Raw genomic sequence first — 12120 nt, 5'->3', positions numbered from 1 at the left:
GTACCTTCTCCACAAAATTCCAGTAATACTTCACTTCCAGAGTATATATTTCATGAAAACAATGATCTCACAAAATTCTCTGGTACTGTAAAAGACGTGATTGAATTAAACACACTGAACAGTGTCAGCAATATTTCATCAGGAGACACATTACAGATGAGAAAAGAAAAATAGCTGTTTTTTCAGCTAGAATAAACCAAGAACGATGTCCGGCTGGCAATTTGCTAAAGTCAGACAAGCTGTTGAGAGCTTCAACATTTAAGATAGTATTTCTCAGGAAATTCTCTGGAGGCAGGAATTTTCTTGGTGGTATAACCACAGAATTACACAAAATTGTCGACCTACTAAGGCAAACACAAACAGGCTCAGATCTAGGGAAAATAACAGCAGATATTTCCATCCATCCATCCAGCCAGCCATCATCCAATCCTATATTGCCCCATGAGAAGCGTAGGAGCCCGGGGCTAGGCAGTTTGTCCCAACATTTAAGATGAGAGTCCACAATTCAGAAAACCTTGTTAGCTAGCCTGGAAAACTCAAATTGGGTCAGAGCTGATGGTAATATGTTACCAGTGCATGTCGTTGACATCATTGGCTACATATTAGCACTATGCAAATTTTCTGACAGGGTGTTAAAGATCAACAAAACCATCCCATATAATCCAAGGATGTGTTTATTTGATTTCATTTATGAGGTGGAATTAAACTGCAGTAAAGCTGGTGTGACTGACATATCACAGGCCAACATGGCAGGGACCAAAGCGCCAGGAAATGCAGCAGGGATAAATAAGTCAAGTTTGCCAAGGACTCGTTCCCGCACACCAGGTAACAGGGCAGAACAAAAGTCTGGCTGGTCCCAGTAGACATAGGTCGGCACACAAATGGAAGATCACCTCGTAGGTTGAGCTCAAGTAACATGCTTTGTTACTACTGCGCAAATATTGGTCACACAAAATCTGAGTGTGACATTAAAGTGGACAGGCAAAAGGCAAAAGGGTTTGAACGGTATTGAAGGCACCATAAATCTTCCGGTCACTGGACCTTAGACTGTAAAACATTAGACAAATTGGTATCCATCTACAGGTCGGAGGAAGGTCGTACCAGCACAAAAGACGACAGCACATAAAACACCCAAATAAACAAATTGTCATCATAGGAAGTCTCCTTGGAAATAAAAGCATTTTGGTCTCTGCTGTATGTGAGGAGGAACAGATTTCATTATTTTTGGAGTCAGGCTCACCAGTGAATGTAATAACGCAAGATGAGTTAGAAAGAATATTTAGAAATAGAAACAAGTGACAGTTTTGGAAAATTCAAACTTAAATTTATGCACAGTGGATGGTAAAGAAATACCAATTATTGGTATGATTGAGTTAAACGTGAAATTCACAGAGACCGCAAATTCATGCTGCTTGGACTAAATCCAATGAGGACACAAAATATAATATTGATGCCCCATTTCAATGGAATTAACTGCTACAGCGAATTCATAGAGGAAATTTCATCTCCTCCTACTACAACCAACAATTATAGAAAAACTAGAGTCACAAGAGCGATTACACACAACACAAAGTTAGAGTCTGACGTACAATCTCTCAAAGAAAACGGGCGCTTAGACCAGCCGTTACAAGCCGACACCCACCCCTCAACCACTCACCTACAATCCAATTGTGACTCGCTCACTCACCCAGCAAACATTAATTATGATATAAATTTACCACCAAAGTCATTCATGCAGGTGACTATTAAGAGTAAATTGATAAATTGTAATGTCATTGTATTTGAAGAGACTTAGAATAAATGCCCTTTGATAGAAAGTGCCCTATGTTGGGTAAATGACAAGGGAGAGACTAATGTCATTTTAGCTTATACCATGAGTAGAGATGTGAAGATTATGAAAGGAACCTGTATTTGTAAGTTAAAGCTTTGCCCAGCTCCCATACGCGATGTGACAGTAGCAGGAGCGTCGAGCAGAGTAAACTCGTCAGACAGAGAGTGCATAAAGGAGGTTTGCTCAGATAATTCTGATGTGGACAGGGACGTCCGCATGATTTTTTGTAAGGGGGGGGGCAAAATAAAAGAAATTATACATATATGTGCGGTTATAATTCATCAAAATACACACACACCAAATAGGCATAGACATATACTTACACGAGTTACATGACTTACGTCAAATGCACAGTGACAATGCATGAATCAGCTCAAATCACTCAATCATCCTTGAACAAGAACTGAAGCCGTCGAATTCCAAGGGGGATAACTGCCCCCCCCTTGCCCCCCCCCCCACCTCTGGACGCCTATGGATGTGGATAATGATTTATTAGATGTACTACAGAAACATCGACAGGCTGTTGCAATACCTGGTGAAAACTTAGGATTTACAAATCTAATCCAACACCATATGAACGTAAAACTGGAAACGCAACCAATCTATGTGCCATATTAACGTAAAATAGGAAACACAACCAATCTAGCCAGCATACAGAGTTGCACACTCACAACGTGCACTAGCAAAGCAGTATGTGGATGAAATGTTAAGTTTGGACATCACTGAACCTTCAGTGTCCCCATGAAACGCACCACTCTTCTTTGTACCTAAACAAAACTGGGATGTGCAGGCAGCTGTTGACTATCGCAAACTTAAGAGGAAGCCATTCCCGAACGTTTTCCCACGATAAGTGATGTCCTGCACAACATTGGACCAGAAAATATGGTCTTTTCTACAATCAATTTATTAAGTGGCTACTATCAGATAGGCCTAGATAGAGAATCACGCAAATACACTGCTCTCTCTACAGACAGTGGGCATTATCAGTATAAGAGAAAGCCGATGGGATTAAGGACAGCACCAGGCACATTCCAACACTTAATGAATAGTGTACTGTCTGAAATATTAGGTGATGGTATATTTGTCTACTTGGACGACATCTTAATTGCAACACACACAATAGACGAACACGTACAAAAATTTGACCAGCTCCTACACAAATTAGCCAATGCAGGTTTAAAAATTAAGCTGTCTAAATGTAAGTTTTGCTTTGAGGAAATAAAATTCTTAGGCCACAGACCTCAGAGGACAAAAATACAAGCAGTAAGGGATTTCCCTGAATCCACAAATGTGGATGAAGTATGACAATTTTTAGGACTAGCTGGATACTACAGATCATATATACAACAATTCTCTCTTGTAGCAGAACCATTATTTCACCTACTGTAAAAACAAGCGTTATTTCAGTGGGGAGAGGAACAAAAAATAGCATTTAATGAATTAAAAGATAAACTTACAAGTACACCTTGCTTGGCCTATCCTAATTTCACAAAACCATTCATAATTTGCACAGATGCCTCTCTCAAAGGTTTAGGTGCTGTATTGATGCAAGAGGATAAACGATGTAAATACCAACCCATTTCTTTTGCCAGTACACAAATAAAACGAGCAGATAAAAATTACTGTACAACGGACTTAGAAGCCCTTGCGGTAATATTTGCTCTACAGAAATTTCGTGACCTTGTGTATGGATACGACATTCACCTATACACAGACCATAAGCCTGTCTTGGGCATGTTCCAAGAAAAACTCCTCTCTGGGAAGAGAGCACGATGGAAATGTAAAATCCAGAATTACAATGTAAATATTCACTACATAGAAGGTAAAGTAGCAGATGCTTTATCGCGAAATCCGTCAGCCAGTGTCGCTACAATAAATTCACGTGAATCACTCTCCAATAATGGTGAAACGATCACTACAAATCACGAAATCTCACAGGCACAGAGACAGGACCCAGTATGGTCTAAAGTAATGTATTGTCTCGAGTCAGGCGATGATGTACCTTTACCCAAGTTACATGTACCACTTAAACAAAACACAGTGGTAAACAATGCCTTAGAGTATAGGGTAAATCCAGGACAACCAAATCATAGAAAAAATATTAGGCAGTTGCTTATTCCTAGTACAATGATACCACACACTTTCAGGATAATACACGATAGTCCACATGCTGTATCCTGGCAAGGACAGGACATTCAGGACATTCAGAGAGGTCCGGATGTCTTATTATTGGCCAACGTTACGCAAAGACATACATATTCACATAGACAAATGTGAGACAGGTGCAAGACACAAAGGTTACACGTTATCACCTGCGCCTCTAGGGAAATATCCTGTACCTAACCAACCATGGGACATTGTCGCGGTTGATTTACTTAAATTACCCTTAACTACCAATCACAGTCAGTATCCTTTTGTTGCCACTGATCATTTCTCACGATATGTGAGCTTGGTTCCAGTTAAGGATAAAACAGCAGAAACAGTCGCGCGGGCAATCATTCATAGTGTTATGTGCAAGTTCATCACACCAAAGGTGCTAGTAAGTGACAATGGTGGTGAATTTAACTCTGAAATTTTGCAAGAAATATGTAAACAATACAATATAAAGAAGGTTATGTCTTGCCCTACCATCCAGCTACCAATGGATTGGTGGAAAGACAGAATAAAAAAATAATAGATGTACTACGGCACATTCTCAGTGAAAATTATGCAGACTGGGATGATTGGATCCCCAGAGTTGAAGCATCAATTAATTGTGCAATTAACAAATCCGTACGAGATGCACCTCATTTCATCATTTACTAGTTAGCAAACGTCTCCCTTACGAGACGTTAGAAGGCGAACAAATTCTTGTATACAGTTATGATGATTATACCAAACTTCGCTTACGTTAATTTCAAGAAATGCACACAAAGGTAAAGAAACAGTTAACGATATCCGAGGAAGAAATGACAGAATCATTAATTAAATAAGAAGGCAAAAGAATAACAAAGGTGATATTGTCTATGGCAAAAGAATTAAACATCAGCAAAGGTGATACTGTCTATGGGATCATTCACACTAGAGACACCGAAATTTAAAGGCCCATACAGAGTAATAAAGAGAAAAGCCAATAAGGTAGTGATTAAGTCACTAGCGAGTGGCGAAGAAAAAGAAATGCATATTGATCACTTAAAAAAGGTCTCTAGAAATTTAACTTGCAACTATAAAACACTGGACACGACCGAAAAGCCTAGCACACACAGTGAAATTAAGCCAGAAGCTATTAATACATATCGGAATAAATTGCGGCCGCATACCGAACAAACATAGGCACAACCTATACAGCTCTCACTATAACAAGGCATTTACATGACTAGGAATCGATTTAGATCCCTTTTATATGTAATAAGATTAAACACATCAAGATAACTTTAATATCATCATGGACCTTGCAAGAGGAGAACAAGTCAAGAGTGAGAGCAGTGGAAATGAGTTACTTGAGAGGAGCATGTGGAGTGACGTGGAGGGACAGGTTGACGAATGAAGAAGTGAAGGAACGATGTGGGGTGGATGTGGATGTGGTTGAGAAGATTAGGAGAAATACACTGAGGTAGTTTGGACATGTGAAGAGAATGGAGAATGAAAGACTGACTAAGAGGGTATATGTAGGTGAGGTGGAGGGATGGAGAGGAAGAGGTAGACCGAGGATGAGGTGGAGGGATGGAGTTGAGAGGTATATGAGGGAGGGGGGGTGAGTTGGGGGGAGGGTAGTCAATGGTGGGTGACAGAGCGACTTGGAGGCGTTTTGTCTGTGGCCACCCTTTGCGGGATTAGGGCGTCGGGCTATAGAATAGAATAGAACTATCATTGTTGTAGAAACTTTGTAGCTTCTTGTAGTGTGTTTTGTACATCAGTTATACATATATTAGACTCGTGGACGAGCGGTTGTTATACATGAGTAGTTTTATAAGTAGATAATCTTCGTTCCCTTTTTCATGCAGTGACAGGAGAGGTAAAAATTAGTATGGGACTATTTTTATTTGTCTTGGAAATAGTAACAAAGTCTCTCACACCCGAGTGAAGTATAGAGTCCCGCTGTTACCTCCTTACTGTCTCATTCTAGCTCTCTCTGCCACCCTCTCGCCCCTGTTGCTAGCCTCCTTCTCCCCACTACATGTCAGTTCTATGGCTAACCCCTTTCTGATCTCTGATTCCTACATTCTCGTTAGCAGGGGTCGTGTCACGTGGGCTATACTGTCTTGGAAACTTCTAGAACTCTGTATGTCTGTGTGCATGTACTGTTTCCGGTGCATTTCTAGCATTCCTTCACTTAAGAGCTGCAAGCTCATTTCCTTTCTGGTTGATTCTCGTTGATACACTCCCTATCTCACACCCTGGCTTTGTGCTTCTATCTATCTGCCTATCTATCTATCTATCTATCTATCCATCTATGAGTTGTATTATTATAATATGGAGTCCTGACATCGCTCGGTCACGCCAGCTGGCGGTTCTCCAACAGCAATCATCAGTGACATATGCTAATCTATTAATTACATAACATGATTATAATATTGCACAGACATAATATTCATGATAATATTGTACTGGCCTAATACTATTCTAGAAACATAATACATTCTAAACATATTGTATACATAATTGAACAAACGCACTATAGTTAAACTGATTATAGAATATTGTATAACATATTGTAAAATGTGTATGTATAACAGACATACACATATAAATATGCAATGGTAATACTGCTAGGTCATTATATTACATATGGAGTTATCCCTTTAGTAATGTCTAATATTTCACCTAACTTGTGTGATGATTCTGGTAATACAGAATTGCAGTAACATTGTATGAACTGTTACACTATAATTGTATTGTAATTGTCACATATTGTTTGTAGTTACATAATTGTAGCAAGTGTAACATAATCTAGTAACACCGTAGTAATATTGTAGTAACACTGTAGTAATACATAATTGTAATATTGTATGAATTGTTACATAATTGTATTGTACATAACTGTATTGTAATTGTTACATATTGTTTGTAGTTACATAACTGTAACAACTGTAAAATAATTATATTAACATTGTAGTAATATTGTAGTAACATTGTAGTAATACAGAATTGTACTAACATTGTATGAATTGTTACACAATAATTGTATTGTATATAATTGTATTGTAATTGTTACATATCGTTTGTAGTTACATAATTGTAACAACCGTAACATAATGCAGTCGTTTGTCCTTACATAACTGTAGTAACTGCAGTAATATTGTAGTAACTGCAGTCCTCACATCGCTAATCCGGTCATGCTGCAGTCGATGATAATGATGATGTGCCTTGCCAATGGCTCGTGGAGAACAATAACTTGCTTTTTGTTTGACTTATAGGAGAGTTTATGTGGTATTTGGTATTTGTACTCACACTTACACCTATTTTCATTTGTTTGTTATATGATCTTACTGTTTTTTTTTTGTTTTTTTTTTGGTACAGTTGCGAGCAGATGACTCGAGGCCACCTAGTCCACCAACATGTTGGTGTTTTTTCTGGTAACAGTGGTGGGTATGAAATTGACCGAGATTCAGTCGGCTGTTCTGTCGAAACAAACCCAGTGATAATTTGTCAATGTGCTGTTCTAACTGGTCCCCCGTCAATACCATGGAAGTAAACATGTTATACTGATAATGATTAATTTGTCACACACATGGCACATATATTTATAACCATAATTTTACAACCTAGGCGTCCAAATAGTGGTGCGTTCATTCATGCAAGACACACGGGTATCGGTAGTGATTTATTTTGTTCGTCTATCGTCGTGAACCAAATAACCTTTACCAGTTTTTAAGAGACGTGCCGTAGGATTATCAGCTTCCCCGCAACCTAGCATGATCACAAATAATTCGTGATGTCCTTCTTCCCGCCTCGTCAATCTGAGACACATAAACATGTTATCAGCGAATCTGATGCAACTGGGAGAGTTAAAGGTGGATACCACAGTTATTGCTATGGAAGGGGAAGCAGGAGGTGGGACTGAGAAGGGTGGTGGGTGAGGAAGGGTTGGAAGAAGGAGGAGGATGTGGGCGTGAAGAGAACGATGGGTGAGGAAGGGTGGGGAGGAGGAGTTGGAGGGTCTGGGAGAGAGGAGGACAATGGGTGTGGAAGGGTGAGGTCGAGATGGGCGATCTACTTTCAGGGCGGTAAGGTTGGCTATCCTGTATCTATCTATCTATCTATCTATTGCCAGACGCCTTAATCCCGTTTGGGGTGGCCACAAACAAATCGCCTCCAAGTCGCCCTGTCCCCCGCCATTTCACTGCCCCGTTCCCCATCTCACACCCCCCTCTCTCATATACCTCTCCACCCCATCTCTCCATCTCATCCTCGGCCTCCCCCTCCCTCTTCCCCCCTCCACCTCACTCACATACACTCTCTTCGTCAGTCTTTCACCCTCCATCCTCTCCACATGGCCAAACCACCTCAGTGTGTTCCTCATAACGCTTCCTATCACATCCACATCCACACCACAACGCTCCTTTATATCCTCATTCGTCAGCCTGTCTCTCCACGTGACTCCACAGGCTCCTCTTAAATAACTCATTTCCACTGCTCTCACTCTTGACTTGTGTCCTTCCAACAATGTCCAAGCTTCACTTCCGTACGTTAGAGTTGGTATCACAATACTGTCATGTAGTAACTTTTTCACTTCCATGCTCACTTCCCTGTTTCTTATCACTGCTTTCAAGGAACCAGCAACCTTTCTTCCCTGCTGTACCCTTTCAAGCACTTCACCCTCCAAACCTCCATTCTTACTCATCACACTACCCAAATACTTAAACGTACTCACATTTTCCAATTCCTCACCATCCAACCTCGCTGTACATTCACTAACTTCACCTCTCTCAAAGACCATCACTTTACTCTTCCCTACATTCACCTTTAGGTTCCGTTTCTTACACACTCTCTCAAACTCATCCACCAAGCCTTGCAGCTCCCCTTCGTCTTCACTCAACAACACGGTATCATCTGCAAACAACAATACAGGGAGTTTCCAAACACTATCCTCTCTCACCAGGGCCACTCCAACATCCACTACCCTACCTTGTACCTCTTTTATTACCCCATCCATGTACAGATTGAACAACCATGGAGACATGACACATCCCTGTTTCAAACCAACTTTCAAAGAGAAAAATTCACTTAGTTCACCATCCACACGCACTGCAGCCTTTGCACCATCGTACATAATCTTCACAGCATTCAACAACTTCCCATCTACTCCATATATTCTTAACACTTTCCACAATCCTTGTCTATCCACCCTGTCATATGCTTTCTCCAAATCCATGAAAGCCGCATACAACTTCTTTCCCTTCTCTAGAAACTTTTCCACTAAAGATCTAAGAATGAATATCTGATCTACACAACCTCTTCCCTTCCTAAAGCCTCCCTGTTCTTCTCCAACTAATTTCTCTGTTCTTTCTCTAACTCTGCCTATAACAGGGGTTCCCAACCTGGGGTAAATTACCCCAAGTGGTAATTTGGTCTTTTGTGAAGGGTAATGGGGGAGGTAACCAAAAAAAAAAAAAATCTAAAAATCATACCAGTTATGATAGACTTTCAGACCTATACTTTAATTCAGAGATGAATGTTTAAAGTCATGTATATTTGGTATCAGTGTTAATAATAAAAATAAATTACTCCTTGCAATAACTCTCTTGGTTTTAGCCTAACCTTTAATTAAGTCCTACATTCAAACTAAAATCTAGGCATCAAAATGTTAAGCAGCTAAAATGCAATTGTGGAAACATAAGCAATGAGGGGTAATGACTGAAGGGATTTGTGGAAAATGGGGTAATGGGTAAATAAAGGTTGGGAATCCCTGGTCTATAAGTATCCTACCATACACTTTTCCTATTATACTAAGAAGACAAATGCCCCTATGATTACCACACACTTCTTTTTCCCCTTTTCCTTTGTACAAGGGAATAATTATACCTGACTTCCAATCCTCCGGGACTCTACCTTCCTCCCAGGCCAATCTGCACATCTTCCACATCCATTCTACTACTATCTCTCCCCCATGCTTCAGCATTTCACCACACACTCCATCAATTCCTGGGGCTTTCCCTGATTTAACTTTCTTCATTGCTTCCACAACTTCTATCCTACTGATTTCTTCCTGTCTTCTCACCTCCCTCCTTCTCCCAGCCATTCCCTAGCCACTTATACTCGCATTACTTCCATCCTCTATGTTCAACAATTCCTTAAAGTGTTCTCTCCATCTGCTCACTTTTTCTCCCTTCTCCACTAGTAATCTACCATTTTTATCTTTCACTCCCCTGCTAACTTCACTTCCACCCTGTCTTACTCTTTTCACTTCTCTCCAGAACATTTTCTTACAGTCCCTCCACTTTACACTCAAATTCCTTCCAAATTCCTCATCCACTCTCTTCTTACTCTCTCTTACTAATCTTTTCACCTCTCTCTTCCTTTCCACATATAACTCTCTCTTCCGCCTCTCAACTTCTTCCACGCCCCTATTTCTCATCCATTCATTGTATGCTTTCTTCTTTTGTGCCACAGCCTGTTTCACCTCTTCAGTCCACCACGCTGTTCCTTGCACCCCTCTCCGTCTTCTCTTCCTTCCACACACCACATCACATGCTGCACATATTTCTTCTATAAATATCTTACACATACCTTCCACGTCTCCCATCTGCTCCAATTCATATTTGCCCAATCGTTCCTCCACTTCTCTCTTATACTCTGCCTTTTTCCCATCCTCTTGTAACCTTTCCACTCTCCTTGCAACTACTCCTTCCTCTCGTCTTTCCCTTCTTCTATTCCTCCATCTTACTTGCATCCTAATTCTGGCCACCACTAAGTAGTGGTCAGAAAGTCCACTCCCCCAACCTCTATACACTCTTGCATCCTTTACACATCTTCGCATCCTTTCATCCACACACACATAATCAATCATTGCCTTCCTTTCATTCAGTTCACCACCCACCCTTCTCATCACTCGCCATGTATACCTGTGGATCATTTTATGCCTGAAGAGGGTATTGGCTATCACCAACCCCCTCCCAGCACAAATGTCCACTAGCGCACTCCCATTCTCATCTATCTCAGCAGGCACACCCCACTCACCAACTATTCCATCCACCTTCACATTACCAACTTTACCATTCATATCACCAATCAAAAACACTCTCTCATTCCTTCCAAACTTTTCCATCCACACTTCCACATTTGTCCAGAACTCTTCTCTCACTCTTCTAGCACGATCTTGCGTTGGCGCATACACACACACAATCGCCCACATTTGTATTCCAACTTTCAACTTGACCCACACAATCCTTGACCCAACTGATCCATACTGTCTTATGCTCTTCCATCTTTTACTCACAACTATACACACTCCTTCCTTTGCCCTCTCATTCTCATCTACTCCTGCACATATACCCCATCCATACTCCCATTCTCTCACACTTTCTCCTCTCCATTTTGTTTCAGTTATTCCACATACATCCACTTTCTCATCCTCAAGCACCTGGACAATCTCTCTCTCTTTCACCTCATCATTCGCTCCTCTCACATTCCATGTACTCATTACCAAGTCCTTTGTCCGGTCCTGGGTCGTCATCGTTTGGTCAGTCCTTGTCCGAGGCTTCTTGTTTGTTTGTTTAGTTAGTTGTTTTCCGGGGAGGGGCACTAACCCTCCGCCAACCTTTTTAGTCGCCTTTTACGACAAGCAGGGATACTGGGGGAGTATTATTGAAAACCCCCCTACCCCCAGGGGGTTTATCCTGTATCAATTATTGGAAATACAGCAATATATATATATATATATATATATATATATATATATATATATATATATATATATATATATATATATATATATATATATATATATATATATATTGACAAAGAGGTAACCAATGCCAACTGCCCCCCCTTCCATCAGACGTTCCACCTCGTCCCTCCCTTCCTCACCCACCATCCTCCTTATAACTCCCACATCCCCCTCCCCCTGTTCCGCATACTATGGTGTGAACCTTTAACTTTCCCACCTGCTTCGGATTCAGAGGTCGGCGAAAGTGAGGTTCACGATGAGGGATGTCTGGCGTGACGGTATTTTTGTGATAATAACGTGAGGTTGCGGGGAAACGATAACCCTACGGCATATCTCTTGAAAACTGGTAAGGGTCGTTTGGTTCACGACGATGGTCGAACAAAATAAATCACTACCGATACCCGTGTGCTTCACATGAATG

This window comes from Coenobita brevimanus, chromosome 13 (assembly GCF_032717465.1).
Source record: "Coenobita brevimanus isolate Jiangsu-jjx chromosome 13, ASM3271746v2, whole genome shotgun sequence".
In the NCBI taxonomy this organism is placed as follows: domain Eukaryota; kingdom Metazoa; phylum Arthropoda; class Malacostraca; order Decapoda; family Coenobitidae; genus Coenobita; species Coenobita brevimanus.
Note: the sequence above shows the minus strand (reverse complement) of the source record.